Source organism: Syngnathoides biaculeatus, chromosome 6, assembly GCF_019802595.1.
Source record: "Syngnathoides biaculeatus isolate LvHL_M chromosome 6, ASM1980259v1, whole genome shotgun sequence".
Lineage (NCBI taxonomy): Eukaryota > Metazoa > Chordata > Actinopteri > Syngnathiformes > Syngnathidae > Syngnathoides > Syngnathoides biaculeatus.
In genome coordinates this window covers 9,212,391-9,235,999 of record NC_084645.1, presented here as the reverse complement: position 1 = coordinate 9,235,999, position 23,609 = coordinate 9,212,391, and the positions used below count along the sequence as shown (strand labels likewise).

General features: G+C 43.8%; 1 long non-coding RNA gene across 1 annotated transcript; it reads left to right on the top strand.

The window, feature by feature from the left end:
• Positions 1-4,925: 4,925 nt before the first annotated feature.
• Positions 4,926-6,758, top strand: LOC133502278 (uncharacterized). The gene is made up of 4 exons (XR_009795424.1): positions 4,926-5,359; positions 5,455-5,615; positions 5,833-5,920; positions 6,016-6,758. It is a non-coding gene; the product is annotated as an uncharacterized LOC133502278 (long non-coding RNA).
• The last annotated feature ends 16,851 nt before the right edge of the window (positions 6,759-23,609 follow it).

The following is a 23,609-nucleotide window of genomic DNA, read 5'->3' as shown; positions in this document are numbered from 1 at the left end:
CGCTCATGAAAGCAAAACAATGAACTCAAACGCATGTTCGTTCAATGTTGTCAACTAATATCCTGATTAATTTTAGGCAATTTTCCCTCAATTTTCCAGAGCAATTTTCATGAAAATTTAAAAATCCCACATTCTGGGTAAATCAGGAGGAATTTCATCACTGTTAGTCACATGCTGTGATGAGGTACTCACCTCCACATACCACCTATGTCGCCACCTCTTTCATTGATTTTGCACTATAATTAAAGGTATCTGGTCATATAGGTCCATTAGTTCGAGCAGACACTGCTCCACAGTCGGTCGACATTGATGTTGCTTTGTTCCTTGTTACTGAAAGGAAAGTAAAAACGGCTACAGGAAATAACCAAAAACTTCTGAGGGAACTTCACTTTGAGACATCCTAGCCAATTCTGACTGTAGCAACACCTCTAACTTGGAGAAGAATTGCAGCACATTTTCAAAACTGGAGGTTACACTCGAGTAGAAAGGCAAATTCACGTGGGATATCTGCACTGATGTCAGCTCTTTCGGTGCAAGCGCAAGTATAAAGAGGCCTTTAAGGTTTTATAGCAGACAAAAACGATTAATAACTGAAGAATTGAAATCACTGTGTAGCCATGGCACACCTTTCCAACTGGGAGATCTGATCAGCCTTTTCTATTGTTAATGGTTGCATTCCTTTTTTCTAAGTATACTTTTCAACCCTATATTAAGTTTATTTAAGATTTGACAGAGCCATTCATTCATCCATTTTCAATCCAGTTTGTCCTCATTCGAAGCTATCACTGGTGACTTTGAACAAGAGACACAGTTAGTCATGAATTGGTGGAAAATCACCTGTAGTGGGAGATTTGTCACACAGTTTACTGTCAATTTACTGTCATTCTCTTATTTCTGTGTTTGAGTCGATTAAAGTAGAGCAGTGGGACACAGTAAATCCTGTTGACATTTTCATCCTGATAAGGCGCAATATCCATCCAGCCATTTTCTTAGCAGCTTATCCTCACAAGGGTCGGTGGGAGTGCTGGGGCCTATCCCAGCTGTCATCAGGCAGGAGGCAGGGTTCACTCTGAACTGGTATACAGCCAATCGCAGGGCACATAGAGACAAACAGGCGCACTCACAATCACACCGAAGGGCAATTCAGTGTGACCAATTAATGTTGCATGTCTTTGGGATGTGGGAGGAAACCGGAGTGCCCGGAGAAAACCCACACAGGCACGGGGAGAACATGCAATCTCCACACAGGTGGGTCTGGGATTGAACCCGGGACCTCAGAACTGTGATGCCAATGCTTTCCAGCTGAGCAGACGCAATATTATTAGAATGTTAGATAAAAAGGGAGGAATTCATATGAACCAACCACTACTACTGTTCTACTGTATAGAGCTCATGCATATGAGGTCGCCATACTGCCGGTCAAAAAGAGCAGGACATTGGACCGGAGCAGAATATTCACAATGCCCGAGACTTGTTGGGCTGTTGGTTGTTACAATAGACAAGACAGATATTCAGAGAGGTCATTCTATAGAATACCAGCTGAAAAGATAATTAAATTTAATTTAATTTTGGCAATTAAAAGTGATGGATGGTGCTTAACCAAATACACGACTGTGTAGCGATCACTTCATTTCAGGTAAGAATTATTCTTCTCAATCTCAAATTTCCAAGAAGTATTTATAATGCCAAATTGGCTCATTTGAGAACAATGCGTTTAAAAAATATATATATATACCTTTGAGTGGTCTCCAACGTACACGGAAGCATGTTGCGGTCACATGTTAAACTTTGGTAAACCTCTACCCGTTGTTTTTTTTTTTAAAAAGCATTGTTCTCAAATGAGCCAACTTGGTATTATAAATACTTATTGGGAAACTCAATGGAGGAGCTGACTCACCTTTCGTCTTTTTTATTCCAATCATAGTTAATGAATCCGAGTTTCTGTACAACCTGGGGTCATTTATTTAAATATTGGTTTTTATATTGAATACTAGCTGAAAAGATCGATAGATTTCGACAACAGTTAACGTGTAGCCGAACTCACTTCCCTGTTCATGAGCCGTCTCCCCCTTAAGAACAGATCCAGCAACAAAGTATTTGTATGCGTCCAGACTTTTCTACGCTTTCAAACTCTTGCGTGTAAATTTCGACGACTTACTCACCAGATACATGTGTAGATCCAGTTGTCCAATACAAGCGGAAGCAGGTTAACAGTCCAATTGTTTATCGGTGAAAACATCGACTCCGGCATTAAATATGCATCCTCTACGCCAAGTGTCTCATTTTTCCACGTACCTTCATTTATCATCACCTTGTAAATGTTTACCGGTATCGGACAAAACTATGGGCATCGTGCTATAAAACGTATTTTCGTGTCATCTCCAACCGACTTAGCATTGACCAATGCTCTGCTTGACTGGCAGTATGGCCAGGCACGTGACGTAGGTGACATAGGTGCGCGAGCTCTATAGCGATGACAAAATAAATGAAAACTAAATGGGAACAATACCCAAAGGATTTGAACTGTATTGTTTGGAATCAGGTGGCACGGTGGCACAGCTGTAGAGCATCGGTCCAGGGTTCGATCGCAGCCCCGCCTGTGTGGAGTTTCCATGTTGTCACCATGCCTACATGGGTTTTCTTTGGGCACTCCAGTTTTCTCCCACATCTCAAAAACATGCAACATTAATTGGACACTGTAAATTGCCCATGGATGTGATTGTGACATCGGCTGTTTGTCTCTATGTGCCCTGCGATTGGGTGGCAACCATGCTACACCATGCTGCCAGTTTGAAGGCAAGTTAGCTAAAATTTAGTTTTCTTAATTTCTTTTGTCTTTTTAGTTCTCCTGTCTCATTGTACAGCGGTGTAATGAAAATAAATAGCATTCATTCATTCTTTAGACAAAAGTCAATAATGTGTATATTATTTATTCACGCAGGTATATGATGTACGTAAACATGAAATCTAAACAGATGATGTCATCTTGAGTGGTCTTCTGTATTAAACAAAAGACACTAGATGTCAAAAGTCCCTACGGGTTTTTTGTTCCGGTCAGATTACACCATTTACCTGTACTAGGAGGAAGTGCTTTTACCTGTATTGACGAATGCGTTAGTAGGTTGCCTCATAATGTACCCCATTTGGGTAGCGAGTAAAACGCCATTACTTTTATTCTTAAAGCTCCCATATGTACACCCCTCAGCAGATAATTTTATGTCTAAACCCTTGAGGATCCAGTCTCAAGCTCTTATTGCTGGCTAGTCCGAAATTAGACGAAAGCCTTCCTCAGTGAGGCCATCCATTTTTTAAACATCCCCAACCTGCCTTTTGCCTTCAAGTCTTGAATGCTCCTCATTGCTAATTCATTTCACCTACATTGGTGAAGAACATCACAATGCCTGGCTCCTCGACAATCATTTGTCACATTGTTTGGGTAAGTGCTGCGGCAACTACATTTTGTCAAGCCTGTTTAGTCAATGCCAATTTTATTCCCTTGTGGGTATTCTTGGCACCGTTCTACTTTTTGTATCTTGTCTCCACATGACACTAAGCCTACGTTCTAGACAGCTGACCTGCCAACTCGAGACTTTGTACTGTCAGACTCACATCTGGCCATAACAGTTTGAACTTTTCATTATTATTTTTTATTTAACAATAGCAACACAAACAAGAATCACATGCATTGTGCCTGGTAATTACATCCTCAAGTCCACTCATATGTTCTCTAGCTGACCTATTAATGTGAAGGCATGCTGATTTAAACGTCATGTGCAATACATTTTATACATTTGATTTTACACATCTATTTTTGCTCATTAGTATTTGTATGTATTTATACCTTATATCTATGTAAGGACTGATACAGGGGAAGATCTCCTATCTCATTATAAAATGTATCTGCAATATCAATAAATGGCATTCTTTCATTCATTCATTCATGGATACAAGTAATACACAAGTTAGTGTTGCAATAATGTAGTTCTTGGTAAACTAGATATTGAAACAATACAATAAACATTCATCAAGAATTTGAGTTTGTTATACATTTTTCAGCCTTGGGTTCCATAGTGGGTAAGTATTGGTTAATCATCCTAAATGGTGAATGTAATAAAACCTAGCTTTAGAATAAATTAAATAGATCAGTTTAGTTTAATAAATGGGTATCGATTGCACCTGTCACGTCCCATCTGAACGAGAGGTAGGACCCAAATGCAGGAACTCGGAAGACGCAAGGTAGTTCAAGAAGAGACACGTTTAATGTATGCCGAGGTCGGGGATCGAGCAGGCAGTCCGGCGCAGCAGCGGTAGTTGTGACGTCGGACGAAGACAGCAGATGAGCGGACAGGCAGGAGTCGGTACATAGGTGAACAATCAACGCAGGCAGAAGGATCAAAGGAGTCAGGCTTACAAGGTTGGTCGGAGAACATGCGAAGGTCGGTACACACAGGTTCAATCAGGGATACCGGAGCACACGAACGGGACATGAAGATCAACCGAACTGGCGGAGGACCAGTCGTCACCGTGTCCTATATATACACAGGGGATGATCCGCCCACATGAGTCGCAGGTGTGCGCCTACCAATTAGCGCAGCCGCGCAGGCACCCGCACAGCTCGTGCTGAAGCGGCTGGATCATGACAGCACCAATCCTTTGCCTTATTTACCTTTTATTGTTTGCATATGGGTGGAACAGTGGATCAGCTGGAAAGCGTTGGCCTCACAGTTCTGAGGACTTGGGTTCAATCCCGGCCTGCCTGTGTGGAGTTTGCATGTTGTTCCTGTGCTTGTGTGGGTTTTCTCAGGGCACTTTGGTTTCATCCCACATCCCAAAAACATGCAACATTAATTGGAGACTCTAAATTGCCCCTAGGTGTGATTATGTGTGCAGCTGTTTGTCTGCATGTGCCCTGCAATTGGCTGCCAACCAGTTCTGCAGTGGACTGGTTGAACAGTTACATTTATTGGAGAGAATAAAAGTTTTACATTGTTTTTGCAGTACTCTTTTACTGTCTTGCCACCATAACAATATTTGTAGAATGTAGATGTTGTGCTCATTATGTTGTTGTTTTGTTTGACATTTAAAATTAATTTTAACTTTTTAATTTTACGACAAAATTGTTTGACTGATGGTACCACATGCAAATGTGTGAAAACCTCTAAGAGAAAAACACTACCATTACTTATTGACCAAGTGGAAACAGAACCTGATCTGGTATAGAATTATTTAAATGAACGCTCATATTTGTTTGGCAAAGTTTTAAGACAGATGCCCTGATGCAGGCTTGAGACTGGCCTACAGTTTGCACTTGCTTGTGCCCCACATAGAGCTGCTTTTGTTTGGGGTATTTAACTCAATGGTACATTCCCTTGCTTGGGTGTGTCACTTGTAATTTGTTTTGGCTTTTGTTAATTTGTTTTCTGAAATGTAAAAGGGTTTTGTTTGCATTTCCAGGCCACCGTATATATGATATGGGATAATGTTCATTTCACTTGGAACTGTCTTGAAGACTTCAAATTGAAATTTGACAACTTCTACATGCAATGATTCCAACATGAATTAATACTTTTGGAGGTGATGAGATTATCACCTGTGGCTTCTTTCAGTGCTGTCATGTAAGTGAAAATGTACATTCTTATTCGGCTTGAGAGAAGTAGCAAGTTTTTTGTATATGCCTACACTGTATGTGTGATGCACAAATCGGATCTTACATTGCAGTTTGAGTTTGAGTGTGCTCATTTTAGTAGTCACACCTATAGCAGAAAAATATCATTTTGCACTTACCTCTGAAATCCCTTCCTGATGAATTTTCCTCTCCTCTGTGATTTTTAGGTCTGCCGTAAGAAGATGTTTCGCTGCACATGTTTCCCATATATCACAACTCTCATCCAGAACCATGGAAAGATAGTCAAAGTTGAAAGTTCTGTTCTTCAGATGAATCTTAATATTTACAGTGCATCTGTCATGAACCTGTAATCATTCCTGTTCTCTTGTTTGTTTGTTTTTTTCCTTCAGTTGCTGTCATGGTTGGATGTCGTAACCTGGGCACACCTGGCCTGCATTCCCATCAACTTGTATAAGCATGGAACAAACAGGGCACAGTGGGAAAATAATCCCTACTCTTTACCATTGACTTGTGCTTGTGTATCATGCTTAGTGTAATTTTCTGGTGGTTTCTCAATCAACTGTGAGAACATTTCTGTTTCTTTGTCTTTTGTTTGTCAAACTTGTGAAGATATTCTTTTGCGGTTGCTTTCTCTTAGTCTGCACTTTTTTTCTATTCTTGTGTGGATTAGATCTGGTGCTTTTGTTTGTAGCTTTGATCTCTTTTTGTGGTAGTAATGTTAGTATCTCTTGTCCTCCTTTTGCTACTTATCATTTTGTTTTTTATGCAGCTAAGTCTTTTTGTTATTTCTTCATAGCACTTACATTTGTTTGTTTTGAACTTATTTTGTTCAGTGTGTGTTCCCTGTTGAACTTTGGCAATCCACTATGTGGATGTTATTTGTTGTTGTTTTGTTAGTGTTTTTTCTCTATTTTTTTTTTACAAAATTCTATTTGTGCAACACCTACTACTTCGTGAAGATAAGAGAGGGAAATCAGTGGAAGATGGTGTTTGGGAAATTTTGAATATTACATGATACCTTTGGACTCACTAATGCATCTGTTGTGTTCCAATGTGTTATCAATGATGTACTCAAGGACATGAGAAGCAAGCTCTATTTTCTATATCAAGGTGATCTTTTCAAAAGGCCCTGTGGAACACACCCAATACATTTGCATCATCCTACACCTGTTAGAAAGCAGGTTGTATGGTAGGCAAAAAACATTAAATTTAATACTACATTCGTACAATTCTTGGGGTTAATTGTGGAGGCAGATTCAGCCAAAATCCAGGTTGTGATCAAGTGACTGACTACTACTACAAGGAAGCACTTGTACAGGATTCTTACCTTTGCCAACTTTTAGAGGCAATTCAGATGGAATTACAGTAGTATGACAGAAACTCTAATGAGGATTTCATCCACTAAAGTGCCATTCAGTTGGTCCCCAGATACCAAATGAGCCTTTCTTGGTCAAACAGTTATTCATTAGGTTACCTATTTTGACACACCCTAATCCACCATTATCATAGAGGTCGATGCAGGAGATACAGGAGTGGGGGCCATCCTGTTCCAGTGAGCAACAATCACCCAGTGTCTTCTCTCCTGCGCAGCCGTCTGACCCCACCTTAATCCATCTAAATCTATGATTTTGGTAGTTGGGAGCTGCTATCCACCGTTATATCCATGCAGGAGCGGCAGTACTGGTTGGAGGGTGCTGCTAAGCCTTTCCAGGAGATTATGGACCACACAAACCTGTTGTACATTCTTTCAGAAAAGAGACTTAATTTTCACCAACCACATTGCGTCTTCTATCTAACCTGTTTCAACTTAAAGGTCAAGTATCATCCCTATAAATATTCTAGAATAGATATTGTAATGAAAAATACATATATCAGTATTCACTTCAATGTCTATACGGAAAACTAAATATGAGCGGAGAGCGCGTCATCCTTGTGCAAAGTTGCAGAAATGTCATTTGACGACATCCAAGTGGTCGCCATATTGGCTGCATCCTCTGTCCGTGACATCACCCGGACATTCGCCATTGAAAACATGTGGTGGATCCTACTCGGGGAGACGAACATGATCCTTCTGACACCGAAGCTCTTTTCGAAGAAGAGAACATCACACAACCGAGTGAAGTTACCGGGGCAATATTACCTGATTGTTTCGACCCATATTCAGATGATATGCGATCACGGCCAAACTGCCCCGCCGTCCAATCCACTTCCGTGGCGGAGATGAGCCATCGCAGCTCATCGCAGCTGGCCAGTGTGGCTCATTTTCGACACCGAGGTGGCTTAGCACGGAGCCGAGCCGGGCTGCTTTAGGGCGTTGTTCATAGCCGCTGCAGTACGTGATGGACAACACCATCGAGCTGGGGCGCATCGTCGGCAGCGTTCTCCAGAGCCGCCGCAAGCCCGACGCACACCCTTTACCAAAGCCGTGACCGGCGGACGTCGCGCCGGTTTGGCTCATTTTCGGCGCCGAGGTGGCTTATCACGGAGCCGAGCTGGGCTGCTTTAGGGAGTTGTTCATAGCCGCTGTCCACAATGAACAACACTAAAACATTAAAACTATCTGCAGAAGGCTTAAGTTCAGAGGATGGAGTCGATTTAGATAAAGACAAGACAAACTATTTTTCTCCAGTGAAAAGGAGGAGGACTTTATCATTCCCATCGCTCCATGTTGTTCCCAAGAACAATGTACTCATGCCCCCCAGTTTCTGCCAGTGCCCCACCAGATCCCTGACTCTGAGCCAGTCGGATTCAGTTTAAAGCCGCCGACTCTCAGTCATGGGCAAGTGCCCAGTTCAGGTGTGCCATGTCAGAAACCAAAAGAGCAACAACGCATCGTTCCGCGGCTTGTGGTTTTTCAGGTGCCATTCTCCAAATCCTATGCTCCTGTTCAGGCGGTGGCGACGATGACTCAAGGCCAATTCAAGTTCCTGTCTTGGCGACGGCGAACGGTGCTCGGGCGCTTCAAATTCCTGTCCCGGTGGCGACAAGTATGCGATCGCCTTACGTTACCGTCTCAACGGTGACCGGTCCCCGGCCACCTCAAGTTCCTGTCCCAGTGGTGGCGAAGGCTCATTGGCCGCCTCAAGTACCTGTCCCGGTGGGGGAAAAAGGCTCGTCGCCCGCCACAAGTTCCTGTTTTGGCGGTGGGAAAGGCTCGTCGGCCACCTCACATTCCTGTCCTGGCGGTGGCGACAGATCATCGGCCGCCTCATGTTCCTGACCCAGCAACGATGACATTACGGTCCCCTTTGTTCCGGTGCCAGTGACAGGTATTCGGCCATCTCACATTCCTATCTAGACAGTGTCCAGTCCGCGGCCACTCCCCACTCCGTCTCGACAGCAACAGGTATATGGCCGCCTCACGTCCCTGTCCCGATGCCTACCACCCTGCAGCCTCCCCTTGCCGCTGTCTTTACGGCTGCCGAATCCCTCTCTTGCTTCAATGGTGACCGGTCCGGAGCCGTCTGAGGACCACGCCACGGTGGCAACCCTTCCCCGGCCACCTCATGACCTAGCCTTGGTGACGACCAGTCCCTGACTGCCTCACGACCTAGCCTCGGTGGCAACCGATCCAGGGCCGCTTCACGACCACGTCCTGGGAGGTCTTCGTCTGGAGCAGTCGCATTCTCCCGTCTGGTTCCTGCTTCGCTGTTGGGTTCCTCCTCGAGGACGTCCGCCCGAATCACCCCCTGGGGTTCCTGGTGCTTGGCGTCTGGGCCAACCTCCTGACCTGCCTGGCCGGACGCCTTACATTTGGTGGCCTGGATGGCCACCAGACAGACTGGGGTTGGGGGAAGTGTGCTGTTTTATTTCATAGTCAGTTTGTCATGAATGATTCATTACCTTTGACTAGCATGAATGCAAATTTTGTATTATTGCGCGCCTGCGTCCCTTGTAACTTTTTCATGATTTGTTGATGAACAAGCTTTTACATGACCTCTATATCAGTGGTCCAGTGAGGGAAAATGAATAGAAGAAAAGTGCCTTGTTAGAGTTTGTTCTCATTTTTTGGGACAGTGAAAAAGTTTACTATTAATGTTTTCCATGTCAGATAAATGGTTATCATTTTTATTTTACAGATTGTTTAAGTAAAAGAAATCCATTCCACGGTTTGCATGACATGTTTTTGGACAGAGAACTATTTCAACTATTTCAACATGTTGCATGAGTGTACCTTACTTTGATTAACAAGACGGTTATAGTGCATCAATGACATGAAAGTGTGTGGACATTATTCAAAGAAGAAAAAAAAAGGTAAAAATTAATATCTCTGCAGTAATCCTCTGTACACTGGTTTCTTATTGCAACCGACACACAACCAATAGGGAACATAGTACAGCTTATTGTGTGGAGCTGAATCGAAGTGTATGGCTTCTTAATTATGCTGATTTTTTTAACTTTGGTTATATTAAACCAGGCAAAACAAAATCCTCTGTGATTTTGAGTGGATCTACAACTGTATGAAAATACGTTATGTTTCCATGCAGATAATTCATATGCACATGGTTACCCACATTCTTCTACTTGTCTATGATGGACATACTTTATTGGCGCGCCTTCATGCTGTATTTTCTATGAAGCATTATAACCAGTGATCGCCCTGTCTATGAGTAAGCATGCTCATGCATCGGTTCATGCCTAAGCAAGGCTGTAAAACCTCCCAATGACACCAATGATGGATTTCTACACAGTGGACCTGGAAATAACACACTTTGCTGTTTTGATGTATTTAGGTTTAAGTGGTACCGGAGATTTCAACTAGGTTTAATGAGAGACAACATACAGATTTCGTACCTTTCTTGTTATGTAAGAGCGGAGGACAAAAGAGGAGGCTGGATGCAGATGGAAGATGATGCACAGTTTATTGAAGGAAAGGTAATTGAGGTAATCCTGGATATGTAGGCAGGCAGCGGCGTGGATAGTTGGCAGGCAGCAAACGGAATTGGGCGATTGGCTTGATGGCAGGAATGAGGTGGGTCCGGAACACAGGGTAGAACAAAGAGCAATGTGACACAAAGTTTATCATGGGAATGAGGAGTTGCAAGAATTACTAGAAACGTGGCCTTGGTACTACTGTGAGGATCTGCAATACTTTGGGATCGAACATTGGAAATTGGATTAAATAATAGTGGTGATGGCTGATTGAGAACAGGGGCTGTAAAAGATAGGGAGGGGGGAGAGTGAGCACAAGCATACTGCAGGGCAGTACATGATATTTCTTAGCTCATCGTCACCCAAAAAAATGTGTTTTTACATGACATTGAGCCCTTCTCTTATTGGTTAAAATAATGTAAAGCAGGTGTTTATCACGTCCCATCGGAACGAGAGGTAGGACCCAAATGCAGGAACTCGGAAGACGCAAGGTAGTTCAAGAAGAGACACGTTTATTGTATGCAGAGTTCGGGGATTGAGCAGGCAGTCCGGTGCACGGGGAAACAATGCAGGCAGAAGTGTCAAAGAGTCAGGCTAACAAGGTTGATCGGAGAACGGACGAAGGTCGGTACACACAGGTTCGATCAGGGAAACAAGAGTGCTGGAACGGGACATGAAGGTCAACGAACTGGCGGCTGACCAGTTGTCACTGGGTCCTAAATATACGGGGGATGATCAGCCCGCATGAGGCACAGGTGTGTGCCTCCCAATTAGCGCACCCGCACAGCTTGTGCTGGAGCGGCAGGATCATGACAGTGTTATGCAGACTGTGCACGACAGTACAAATAGTGAGTGACTAAAGCAGCACAAAAACACAGAACAATTGAGCAAAACTGGTGTTTGTTGAAATCGTACTTCCTATTACTACCAGGATGTAGGGGTGTCAAACTTGAGTATGTTGTGAAAACTAAAAAAACTATAGTACTATAGTTATAGTTATAGTTTACTTCAGAGGGCCTTTATGACTCTGAAGTGGCTCTTGATATAATATATTTCAGGACCTTCTCCAAATTCACAGATTGAGATATGCAGATTCACCTATTTGTGAATTATTTTGGGGAGCTTATCCCCAGTTATTGGTGGAAACCCCTGCACATCCCCTATTTTTTTTCCCTGATCCATCACTTTTTTTAAAAAAAAATCTCTTAATCATTCACAATTATTTCCCAGGGTAAGTTTCTTTTTTTCCCCAAGGCAATTATAACGAGCATCAATTTGCAGATTTTCACGGTTCACCCTCAGACCCCATCCTGTCAAGGTCAGGGCTAGTAAAGGGCGAGGAAGGCAAGGCAAGGTGTGTAGGACTCAAGTGCAGGGCAGGAGGGATGCAAGGCAGGAGTCGAGGAATCTCAAAAAGTATTTGATTTTCAAAAACAACGTAAAGTAAGTCGCCATGGTAGCGCAACTGGTTAAAGCATTGGCCTCACAGTTCTGGGGACTGGGGTTCAATTCCAAGCTCCGCCTGTGTGAGGCTTGCATGTTCTGCCCGTGCCTGTATTGTTTTATTCCTGGCACTCCAGTTTCCTCCCACGTCCCAAAATCATGGATTAATCAGAGACTCTAAATTGCCCTTAGGTGTGATTGTGAGTGCGACTGTTGTTTGTCTCTATGTGCCCTGCGATTGGCTGGCAACCAGTTCAGAGTGTACCCTGCCTCATGCCCGTTGACAGCTGAGATAGGCTCCAGCACTCCCTGCGACCCTTGTGAGGATAAGCAGCTCAGAAAATTGAAGGATTGAACTTAAAGTAACAACCAAAACACTCAACGTAGAAAAGGACGATTTAAATAAAGCTAAACTAGAAACATGACAAACTTTAAAAAAACGCATTGAGCTACAAAGCAACAAGCAACCTGCAACATGGACATTGGACGAGCAAGAATTGAAAGAAAATAAGTAGATAAATGTACAGAGCTTGATGAGACAGGAAGAAACACCTGAACAAGACACGAGTGGCTTGAGGAAGCAGATTGGGCAAAACAAGGGAGGAGGGCAAACACTAACAGGTGCACACATGACATGGAAGATGGGAAAAACAAAGCCACCCATCCCAATCAAAACTGAAAACATGACACATCCTTATGCCCTGAAAATAGTGGGGCTCTACTGTACACAACATATTGATGGATTACTAGTTAGGGAAACAACAACAGTATCAACAATAAATGCTTGCAATATCTCAACTTTATTAAAGGTCATGTATTTTGGCTATTTAGACATCCACTTAGTGTCTCTCTAACATGGGCTAGGTATAAAAGTGTCAATTTGATTTAAAAAAAAAAAAAAGTTTTTTCATAAGGGTGTCAAGAAAGGGGCCTTTGATAGCTCCGTATCTTTTAATCACTTTAGCAACTGCATTGTCTTTATTTTTACATTGCATTTTACATTGTCTAAGACCGTCCCCTTTCCTCTGATTGGCTGCCTCCATGTCGAAGACCCACTTGTGAGAGAAGAGTGTTTGCTATGTTGACACCCCTGGCTTGGGGCAGAGAGGTAGGCAGAGATCTTCGCTAGCAACGTAGATATGCCCAAACACCAATTTTTTGAGACGCTTATTGTACTGTTCTTTCTATGTGTTAATGTGCTCAGTGTAAAACACAGAATTAACAGCCTGCCAAACTCTATTCAAGAGCCAGGAGACGAGCCTTCTATAGCTCCTTTATTGAACAATTGAAGCAGAGTGAAACTGTAAACAGTGACGAGAAATATACAGCACTTAGTGAGTTGTCCATTCAGCCTGTAATGGAGATCAATAAAATGTATGAAAATACTCACCTAAAGTAACAGTGTTAACCAATTGAAAATCCTATGAACAGATGTTACAATAGGTAGGTTAACATAAAAATCCACACTAATAGCTAAACAGCCAGCCTGACATCTGACTTACAATGGTCAAAGAGTTAGAGAGAGTTAGTTTGCTAGGCTATCCACGAAATCAAAGTGAACATATTTGCATTCCCATACAACACAGACCAACATAAATATCAAAAATTGGGCTAGTGCATCACAACAAACTTATAGCCAATGCTTTCTGAAGGCTACCATACACGAAATTATGGACAATGCGATGATGAACTTCACATACGTTCGGTTGTTGGTTGGTGACACAAAGGAAGTTTGATCTTCTCTGAGAATGTACTAGGCATGAATGAATGAGTGCTGCCACCCAGAGGTCAGATGCGGGATTACACTAAAGCATTAAATTAACAAGGCTGTGACAAACGAAACCAATTAACACATGAAAACGATAATAAAATATGCAAAACAGAAGAATACTTAATGACATCTTGCAGGGCCGAACACTCCCCACCTGACATTGTGCAAATATCACTTCTCTACTTGCATTGTCATTTTTTAATGATCCTCAGTTCTCTTTGGGAAGAAGTAGAATGACCTCAGACACAGGTCTGAGGAATGTCTTGACAATGTCCTGAGTGGTTGTCCTGACCTCTATCTTCCTAACCTTCCCATCACTACTTAGGAAGGTTGAGGTGACCAGTCCCATCAGCCATGCGTTACGAGAGAGCTAGTTCAGAAGCACAACATTTCCCGTTTGCACGTTTTGATGTGCTGTAAGCCATTAGCGCCTCAGTTGGTGAGTGCTGAGATATTCATCTCTTCAGCGGGCCCAAAACTCATTAGCGAGTGCTTGGACTTGTTTCCACTGAGACTTGAAGAGATCCTTTCCTGTGAAGTCACTTGGTGGAGCTGGTAGACCTGGCTTTTGAGTTAGCAGCATAGCAGGAGTGAGCAGGAATGGAGAAAATGGATCAGAAGAGATGGGAACAAGTGGTCTTGCATTGTCGATCGCCGGCACTTCCACCAACAAAGTACAAAGCACATCATGAGTCAAAGGAGGACCTCTGGTTTGCAGAAGCATTGAGTCTAGGATTCTTCAAGACACGCCTATCATGCGTATTCAGGAACCTCCCATGTGGGAGACGTGAGGGGGATTGAATTCCCAGGTGCAGCCCTTGTCGTGTAAAAACTTTCAAGACACTCGTCTGGTGTTTCTCGTCTCTCATGCCCAACTCTCCACTTGCTCTGATGAAGTTGGTTCCTCTGTCCGATCTCAGCTGTTTTGCCGGACCTCTCACAGCAAAGAACCTGCACAGGGCATGGATGCAGCTGTCAGTGTCCATTGAGACCATGACTTCAATATGGATAGCGCTGGTACTCATGCACGTGAAAAGTACGGTCCACCGCTTGCTCTATGGAGCACCTCCTTGGGTACGCCTGGTGGCCCCAGTCCAGGGACCGAAAACATCTAGTCCCACGAAGCTGAAGGGAGGAAAAGTGCTCAGCTGCTCATCTTTTGATTCTGACATTTTTGTTCCTCCATTTTCCCTCTCATCTTACGACATGTGACACAATGATGGAGTACAGATCTTATCACCTTCTTGCCACACACTATCCACATGCCAGCTGCCCTGATTGCGCCTTCCGAGAAGTGTCGTCCCTGGTGTTTCATCTCTGTATGGTAATGACGCACAACCAGAGTTGTGACATGATTCGTCTTCGGATGAATGAGGGAATGTTTGACTTCTGGTTTGAGAGGAGAATGTCTCAGACGCCCACCGACTGTCATGATCCCATCATCCATGGAAGGGTCAAGGTTCAGAAGTGTGGTGGTTTTGGGAATCACTCCTTCCTTTTCCAGTACACTGATCTCCTTTTAATAGACGTCCTTCTGAACGGCCCTGAAGATGACCTTCTTGGCTGCTTCTAGTTCATCTGGGGTGTGTGGTCTGTCACACTGATGCCATTCTTTGTATCTGTGAGCTGAGTCCATGGAGCCTGTCTTGTGAGACCGGGCTTGATGGATTAAGAAAACAATTCAGAAGAGAGGTCCAGGTAGAGAACCACTGGAACTGTTCTGAGTCTGAGGCAGATTGTTGTTCCCTTGTTTGAGTGTGCAGGGCGGTTACCTGTGGTCTGACCTCAGCATCCAGTTCAGGGTCCACTAGTTTGAATGCCTGTAGTTCTTCAGGGTGAGGAGGCTTTCGGTTGAAAGCAGGTGCGCTTAACCAGATGGTGCTGGCCAGCTTGGATTCCGGAACTGACCGTGTTGCTAGATCAACTGGGTTCTGATCTGTAGGCACATAACGCCACTGCTGAGGAGATCTCGTCTGACGAATACGTTGGACTTGGTTATGCACGTATAAGTAGAAGCGTTTGGACTCATTGAAGATGTATACGAGGACCACCTTGCTGTCGCAGTAGAACGTTACAGCATCTGGCTTGTGGTCCAATTCCTCAAGTATCAAATCTACCATCTCAACAATGAGGACAGCTCCGCACAGTTCAAGGCGTGGGATCGTGAGTTCAGGTTGAGGAGACAGTTTCGCCTTTCCAAAGACGAATCCGACCTGACATTCTCCTTCTCCGAAGACAACTCTCAGGTAAGCCACTGCTCCTACGGCCCAGTTGGAGGCGTCGGAGAACAGGCACACCTAAGTGTACTTGGCAGTGGAGAGGGACTGTTGTGAGTAGGAGCATGGGATGTAGAGACTGCTCAGGTCCTGAAGCGATTCTTTCCATGTCTCCCAACTCCTTTTCTTGTCTTCAGGAAGCTCTGAGTCTCAATCCTGGACATTAGAAGAGAGTTCTCTCAGCAGTACTCTTCCCTGGATTGTCACCGCCATCGCGAAACCCAAGTGGTCAAAGAGATTATTGACCGTGGAGAGCACACCTTGACGAGTGAAGGGCTTGTCACCTCCTGCAGGCTTGAACGTAAAGGTGTCACTGTTAATGTCCCAGCACAGACTAAGACTTCTTTGTGTTGGCAGCGCACCATCCTTGAGAGGTCTTATAAGTCTTTTGCAAGGTCATCTGGTGGGAAGGCTTGCATCACCGTAACACTGTTTGAGGTTATCTCATGCAGCATTAGGTTTGACTTGGCGAGGAAAGCTTGGGTGTGCTTGAGGAGGTTGATGGCCTCATACTCTTTGGGGATGGATGTGAGTCCATTGTCCACATAAAAGTGTCACTCCACAAAGTGCAATGTGTCTGACTCGTACTCCTTCTCACCTTCTCTGGCAGTTTGACGGAGACCATAAATGGCCGTAGCCATAGAAGGGGCTATTGCCGAACACATGCACTCGCATCCGGTTTTCTGTTACCTCTTTTGTCAGGTCGTTGTCCTTATGGCGGAGAAACTTTAAGTAGTTCCTGTGAACGTCTCTGACAGGAAGCAGAAGAACATTTGTAGGATATATAATGCTATCACCACAAGTTCTTTGCGAGACCTGATCAGCATTCCGAGCAAGGAATTGTTCAAGTTGGAGCCAGAGAGGAGGACGCTGTTGAGGGAAAGTCCACGGTGTTGCGCACTGGAGTCAAACACCACCCGTTTCTGACCCAGTTTCTGGGGATGGTAGACTCCAAAGATGGGCAGATACCACCACTCTTCGTTCTCCTGGAGTGGGGGTGCTACCTCTGCATGCTTGTTCTCAAAAACCTTCTCCATGTAGGCAACAAACTCTTCCTTCATTTCTGGCCTCTTGTTCAGGTTATGTCACAAGGAAGAGAAGCTTGAGAGGGCTTGCTCACGGTTATTTGGAAGTTGTAGTATGGTTGTCCTAAAGGGCAGAGGGTCAACCCAGCTGTTTTGTTCATATTTGTAGGATTCTTTCTACATGATTTTGAGAAAGACCTCACGCTCCAATGACATGGCTTACTTGTTGTCATTCTCTGTCCTTTCAAAAACAGTGTGACCAAGTTCATCCTCAGTTGGCATGGGGGAGTGTTTGGGCGTGTGAGGATGAACAGGAGACTCCCCGCTGTCACTTATCCTGTCTTGCAAGGGAATGCATTTGCGCACACAGGGAAGGATTTCACGTTCTGACTCCCTGCCATAGCTTGCTCTCTCTTTCATGTTGATGTGATTCTGGCAAGGAGTGAGGTTTGATGGACATCCGTTCTGAAGGACATTTGTCTTGTAGACATTGACTGTTGTTGGACTGTGGGCATTGTCAACGCATACTTCTCCAACAATTACCCACCCTAGATCTAGGCGCTGAGCAAAACGTGCCTTGTTAGGTCCATTGATCGTTTGTCTCACTTTATGACCTCTGATCATGTCTCTCCCCAGGAACAATAAGTTTTTAACATCAGGCTCAATCTTTGGGAGGAAGGTGCCACAGACGTTAAGTGCGTGCGCAGAAGGGCAACCTCTGGTGTTGCGATTTCTGACCTGTTTCTCATTTTCTCGTTACATTCAATGAGAGGAGGAATGTCTAAACACTCACCACCACTGACTGCTTCAATCTATAATCTGACTGATTTCCTCCCAGTCATATCTTTGATGGCAGCACAGGTTCTCATTAGGTAGGGTGACAAGCTGCCTTGGAGTCCAAGCAGCTGGAAGAACTCTGACCAGCGAGGGGTTGCTCTGGTCATCAAGGACGGTATACATTTTGACAGAGCGTTCCCTCTCTCCTTGAGGATAAACCGCACCAGAGAAATCTTGGAACAGGATCATGCTGGGAGACCTGGCCCATATACCTCTGTACATGTTGAGGTTACCTCTGGATTACTCCTTTGCTGCTCTGGGGTGGTTGACTCTGGCTCCTGTGTGGCATGTGTGAGAGATGAGCTGGTGTATGGAGGTAGGGCTGTGCAGTGTTGGTTACTCTCACACTCTCTGCACTTCAGAAGCACTTGACAGTCTCTCACTGTGCGTTGAAGAGCAGCACTTGTAACATCTCTTGTGTTCTTTCAGGAATGCTTTGCGGTCTGTCAGTGGCCTTGTCCTGGAGTATCTACATTTTGTTAGAGAATGGGGCTTCTTGTGGATGTGACAGAACTTGTCGGCTCTCCCTTCTCTCTATAGCTTGACTTCTCCTCAGTTGGTGAAGACACATCTGTCTTGTGGACTCTTACTCTGGTCTTTCCGGGATCCCGTCTTGATGTAAACCTTTCGTTGCGACCATAGCAACTGCTTGACAGAATGAAACTGGGATCATTTCTCATCATGTCTTCCCGGCAGATAAACCGAGTAAAAAAAGTAGAATGGTGGAAAGCTCACTCGGTGTTCTTCTTTGAATCACGAAGTAGCAGTAATCCATTTATCCTGGAGTCCAGTGGACAGCTTCTTGACTATGGGATTGAGTCCGCGAGTAGTATCAAGATAGGAGAGCCCTGGTAAGAAACGATCTTGCTTGGCTGCATTCAGTTCAATCAGGAGGTCTCATATTTCTCAGAGCTTGTAGTTTTCTCTTGAAGACAGTATTGGAAAGTTGTCTAGCCGTTGGAAGAGGGCATTCTCTATGACCTCTGGAGCAGCATAACACTCTCTGGGTCTAGTCCAAGTCATCAGTAGAGTAGCACGAGGGTTGGAGGAATAGACAGCCTGAACTCTTCAGGAGATGAGCGTTGTATAGCTCCTTCATTGAACAATTGAAGCAGAGTCAAACTGTAAACAGTGACGAGAAATATACAGCACTTGGTGAGTTGTCCATTCAGCCTGTACTGTACATCAATAAAATGTATGAAAATACCAACCTAAACTCACAGTTTTAACCAATTGAAAATCCTATCTGTTTATGAACAGATATATAGGTAGGTTAACATAAAAATCCACACTAATAGCTAAACAGCCAGCCTAACATCTGACATGACGTGAAAGAGTAGTTAGTTAGCTAGGCTATCCATGAAATCAAAGTAAACATGTTTGCATTCTCATATAACACACACCAACATAAACATCAAAGATTGGGGTAGTGCATCACAACAAACTTACAGCCAATGCTTTCTGAAGGCTAGCATACACGAAATGATGGACAACACGACGATGAACTTCACGTGCATTCGGTTGTTGCTTGCTGACACAAAGGAAGTTCGATCTTCTCTGTAAACTACTCGGCACGAATGAATGAGTGCTGCCAACCAGAGGTCGGATGCGGAATTACACTAAAGCATTAAATTAAGAAGGCTGCATACAAATGTAACCAATTAACACGTGAAAATGATAATAAAATGTGCAAAACAGAAGAATACCTAATGACATCTTGCAAGGGCAAACATTTATCCTCACGAGAGTCGCGGAAGTGCTGGAACCTATCCCAGGTTTCTTCGGGCAGGAGATGGGGTACACCCTGAACTGGTTGCCAGCAAATTGCAGGGCACATGGAGACAGACAACAGTCACACTCACAATCACACCTAGGGGCAATTTAGAGTCTCCAATAAATTCATGTTTTGGAATGTGTGTGGAAACCAGAGTGCCCAGCGAAAATCCATTCAGGCACATACAGAACATGCAAACTCAAGGCAGGCGGGGCTGGGATTTCAACCCCGGTCCTCAGAACTTTGAGGCCAGTGCTATACAGCTGTGCCACAGTGCTGGCCGTAATACTATATGTAGCTTGAGAAATTTCAATTACCTCCTTTCGGGCAACTGCAGAAAAACGTCTGGAACTCAAGAATCTGTGGATCATTAGAATACATATTTGTCATGTTTACAGAGGCACCATAGAGACAATATTACATCCCACATACTAGAAAAAGTTGGTTTGCCAAAATAAGGCCACAAAGCTCTCAATTTACCAATCGATATACATTCATATTCTCACCTTTGGCATGAGATGTGGGTCGTGACCAAAAGAACAAGATCCCGAGTACAATTGGCCGAAATGAGTTTCCTCCGCAGAGTGTCCAGGCTCGCCCGTAGATATAGAGTGAGAAGCTCGGTCATCCGTGAGGGGCTCAGTGTCGACCCACTGCTCCTCCGCATTGAGAGGAGCCAGATGAGGTGGCTAGGGCATCTGATCTGGAGGCCTCCTGGACGCCTCCCTGGTGAGGTGTTTCAGACATGTCCCACCAGAAGGAGACCCCGAGGACAACTCAGGACACACTGGAGAGACTATGTCTCTCGGCTGGCCTGGGATCGCCTCGGGATCCCTCCGGAGGGCCAGAAGAGGTGGCTGGGGAAAGGGAACTCTGAGTATCCCTGCTGAAGCTACTTCCCCTGTGACCGGCCCGGAGAAGAGAAGAGAAAATGGATGGATGGATGGATGGATGGATGGATGGATGGATGGATGGATGGATGGATGGATGGATGGATGGATGGATGGATGGATGGATGGAAGGATTGATGGATGGATGGATGGATGGATGGATGAATAACCCTTGGAAAGTGTAGTGTGGAAATGGTGATAACGTCCATCTGAGTTTTGTGGGTGGGTACCAAGCATGATCACCTCATGCTTCATGCAGGTGCTTGAAAAATGAGTTAACTTTTCATGTGTTCAAATAGAGTATATGAATATTAGAGCAAAACATATGAGTCATTTGTCATCCAACCAATTTTAAATACATTTTTAGAGTAAGTTTTCGACTATCGCTATTTCCCATTACAAATTTTATCAACGCCAGTATTAATTTGGGAAAAGCAAATAAAACACAATAATCGCCAAGTATATAGTCACAACTAGGAATCATTTGGCCATCACAAGAGAGGTTTTTGCATTGGTAAAAGATTGAAGATGTTCAGTCATAATTACAATATCAACAAGTCATCTGCATGCGCAAATCTAGAATGTGAAAATTTGTAATGCAGTAATCCATAGACGGTATAATTTCAACAAACTAACATGAGTGGGCCGGCATGGTGGCCAACTGCTTAGATCATTGGATTCACAGTTCTTAGGACAGAGGTTCAATTCCCAGCCCCACCTGTGTTGGGTTTGTATGTACTCCCTGTGCCTGCGTGTTTTCTCCAACCACTCCAGTTTCCTCCCAGTTAGCAAAAACATGCATTGATTAAACACTGAATTGACCCTAGGTGTGATTGTGAGGGTGACTGTTGTCTGCCTTCATGTGTCCTGTGATGGACTTTTCCGACCTGTCAATCACTCGTACAATAGTAGCCAATCAGATAGCCGCATTATCTTAACCCCTGGCTTGACCCGCCCCTCTTGTCGTCATGTCCCACAAGCAATGCTGGTTATCGGTAGCGTGTGCTGTTTGGGAATCGCTGCTTTATACATTGCAGGAGAACAACTTTCACTTTGTCAGTGTATCACTGACCTACTGAATGAAGTGTGGAATATTTCATGCCAAAGAGTCGGGTTAGTGATATTAAATGCGCGATGTCATGCAAGAGAAATGTCTATTTGCCCATTTCATTACGAACCAAGTCAAATGAATACACCCACTTATAAAGACTACAATGATATTACTTGTGATCTTTCCAAGTAAAGAGTACTCACCCTGCTTTACATGCTGAGTATGATTCCACAATTTTATCCTGTTGGATTTCAAAATGACGTTTTGTGAGGCGTCAAACGTTTTTGTATTGATCTCCAATGTTTCGCTATAACTCTGCCATTGCGTCCTGCTCCGTCCAAAATCTTATTTCCGTGTACATATCCTCACCTGAAATTGTTGAAACCTCTCTGTAGAACTATCTTAAGTCTGACGCTTTTGGCAAAAAACATAACCCAGTATTAACTGGAATGTGCGATAGAGAATCCAGTTCAAACCTGTTATGTTCAGTCGCCATTTTGGAAGGTTGTGGGGCATGGCAACTGTAGCTAAGGGGGGCGGAGCTGAAGATCGCCAGTCGGAAAGGTCCATTGGGTGGCAACCAGTGCAGGATGTACCCTGCCTCCTGCCCGATAAGAGCTGGGATAGGCTTCAGTGCTCCTGCGTGCCTTGTGAGGATAAGCGGCTCAGAAAATTAATGGATGGATAACATCCATGTAATATTTTTTTCATTTTGTTTCATTTCATACAACCCTTGGGATCATGCCTCCAGCATCATTAGTGTTGTAAATATCATTTAAACTGTCAAGTTGCCCAAAGACAAATGAACACTGTATGAGGGTACTCGGCAGCCAGGACAGAGTTGTATGCACCACTTTAGTGTATTACTACAGCTATAGCAAAATAGGTTGCATTTTTCATTCACATGATCATCACGTTTCATTTAAGCCATCATTGGTTAAAAAAACAAACAAAAACCCCCAATAGATCAAGATAAACTTGTGGCACTGAGCTACATATCTACACTTATTTGAGGTTTTTTGTTTTAGCTTCACCCTCCTTGACATATTCTTTATTTTTTACATGTTATGACATTTTAGTTGGTTTTGAAACGATACATTTATGGTAATCCAAATTACAGGCTCCTCTGTGTTTCAAAATTGTACCTGAACGTAACTTTAGGTTTGACTGAGAGGTGACTCAACCGTTGACTCCACATCGGTTAAGAGTATACACCAGACTTCTGTCATGCATCTGTTTATCATGCAGTCCTCACAGATGGGCTCCATCACAGAATGCAAGACACTTCTGAACTGTTTAGTTTAACTATAGCCAGCTCAAGCTCAATTATTTAAACTTGTGCAGGTTTAGACAAACTCACTGAGGGGAAGTAAATACATTCTGACACTTGTTTTTTTTCTAAATTCTAAAAGATTGCAGACAACCTCGAAACAAAGTCAGCCAAAGTTTAGCATGGTTATTTTAATTCCCACTGATTAGAAATTAGTTGACAAATGTCAAAAAAAGAAGAAAACCACAGTGAATCCTTCCACTGAACTTACTGAAGTGCACCCCAGGCTCCACAGCAAAGATAATACTTTTGTATTTTACTATATTATAAATTTTTAGGACAAAGAACAGTGAAGGAGGCGCTGTGATGAGGCACATCTAAACAATACTTACCTGCTGGTTAGAGTACGCAAGGCCATTTCATAAATTTGGAGTTTGACACAGTATAGATCAGGAGTTCTCACACTAGCTCTCCAAGTAACACCATCTGGACCAATATTAAAACACCACAGCATAGTTGTAATACTAAAAAGTAATTGTAATATTCTACGCCACTGTGACATGCAGTGCTCAGATATAGGGAAACACAACTTCAATAATAATTCAATTAAAATGAACTACATGAAATTTAAGTAAAAGTCTACCAAAATATTGGTAAATATTTAAAACCAAATAGTTGTCTGTCTCTATGTGCCCTGCGATTGACGACCAGTTCAGGGTGTACCCCACCTCCAGCCCGAAAATAGCTGGCAGAGACTCCAGCACTCCCCCGACC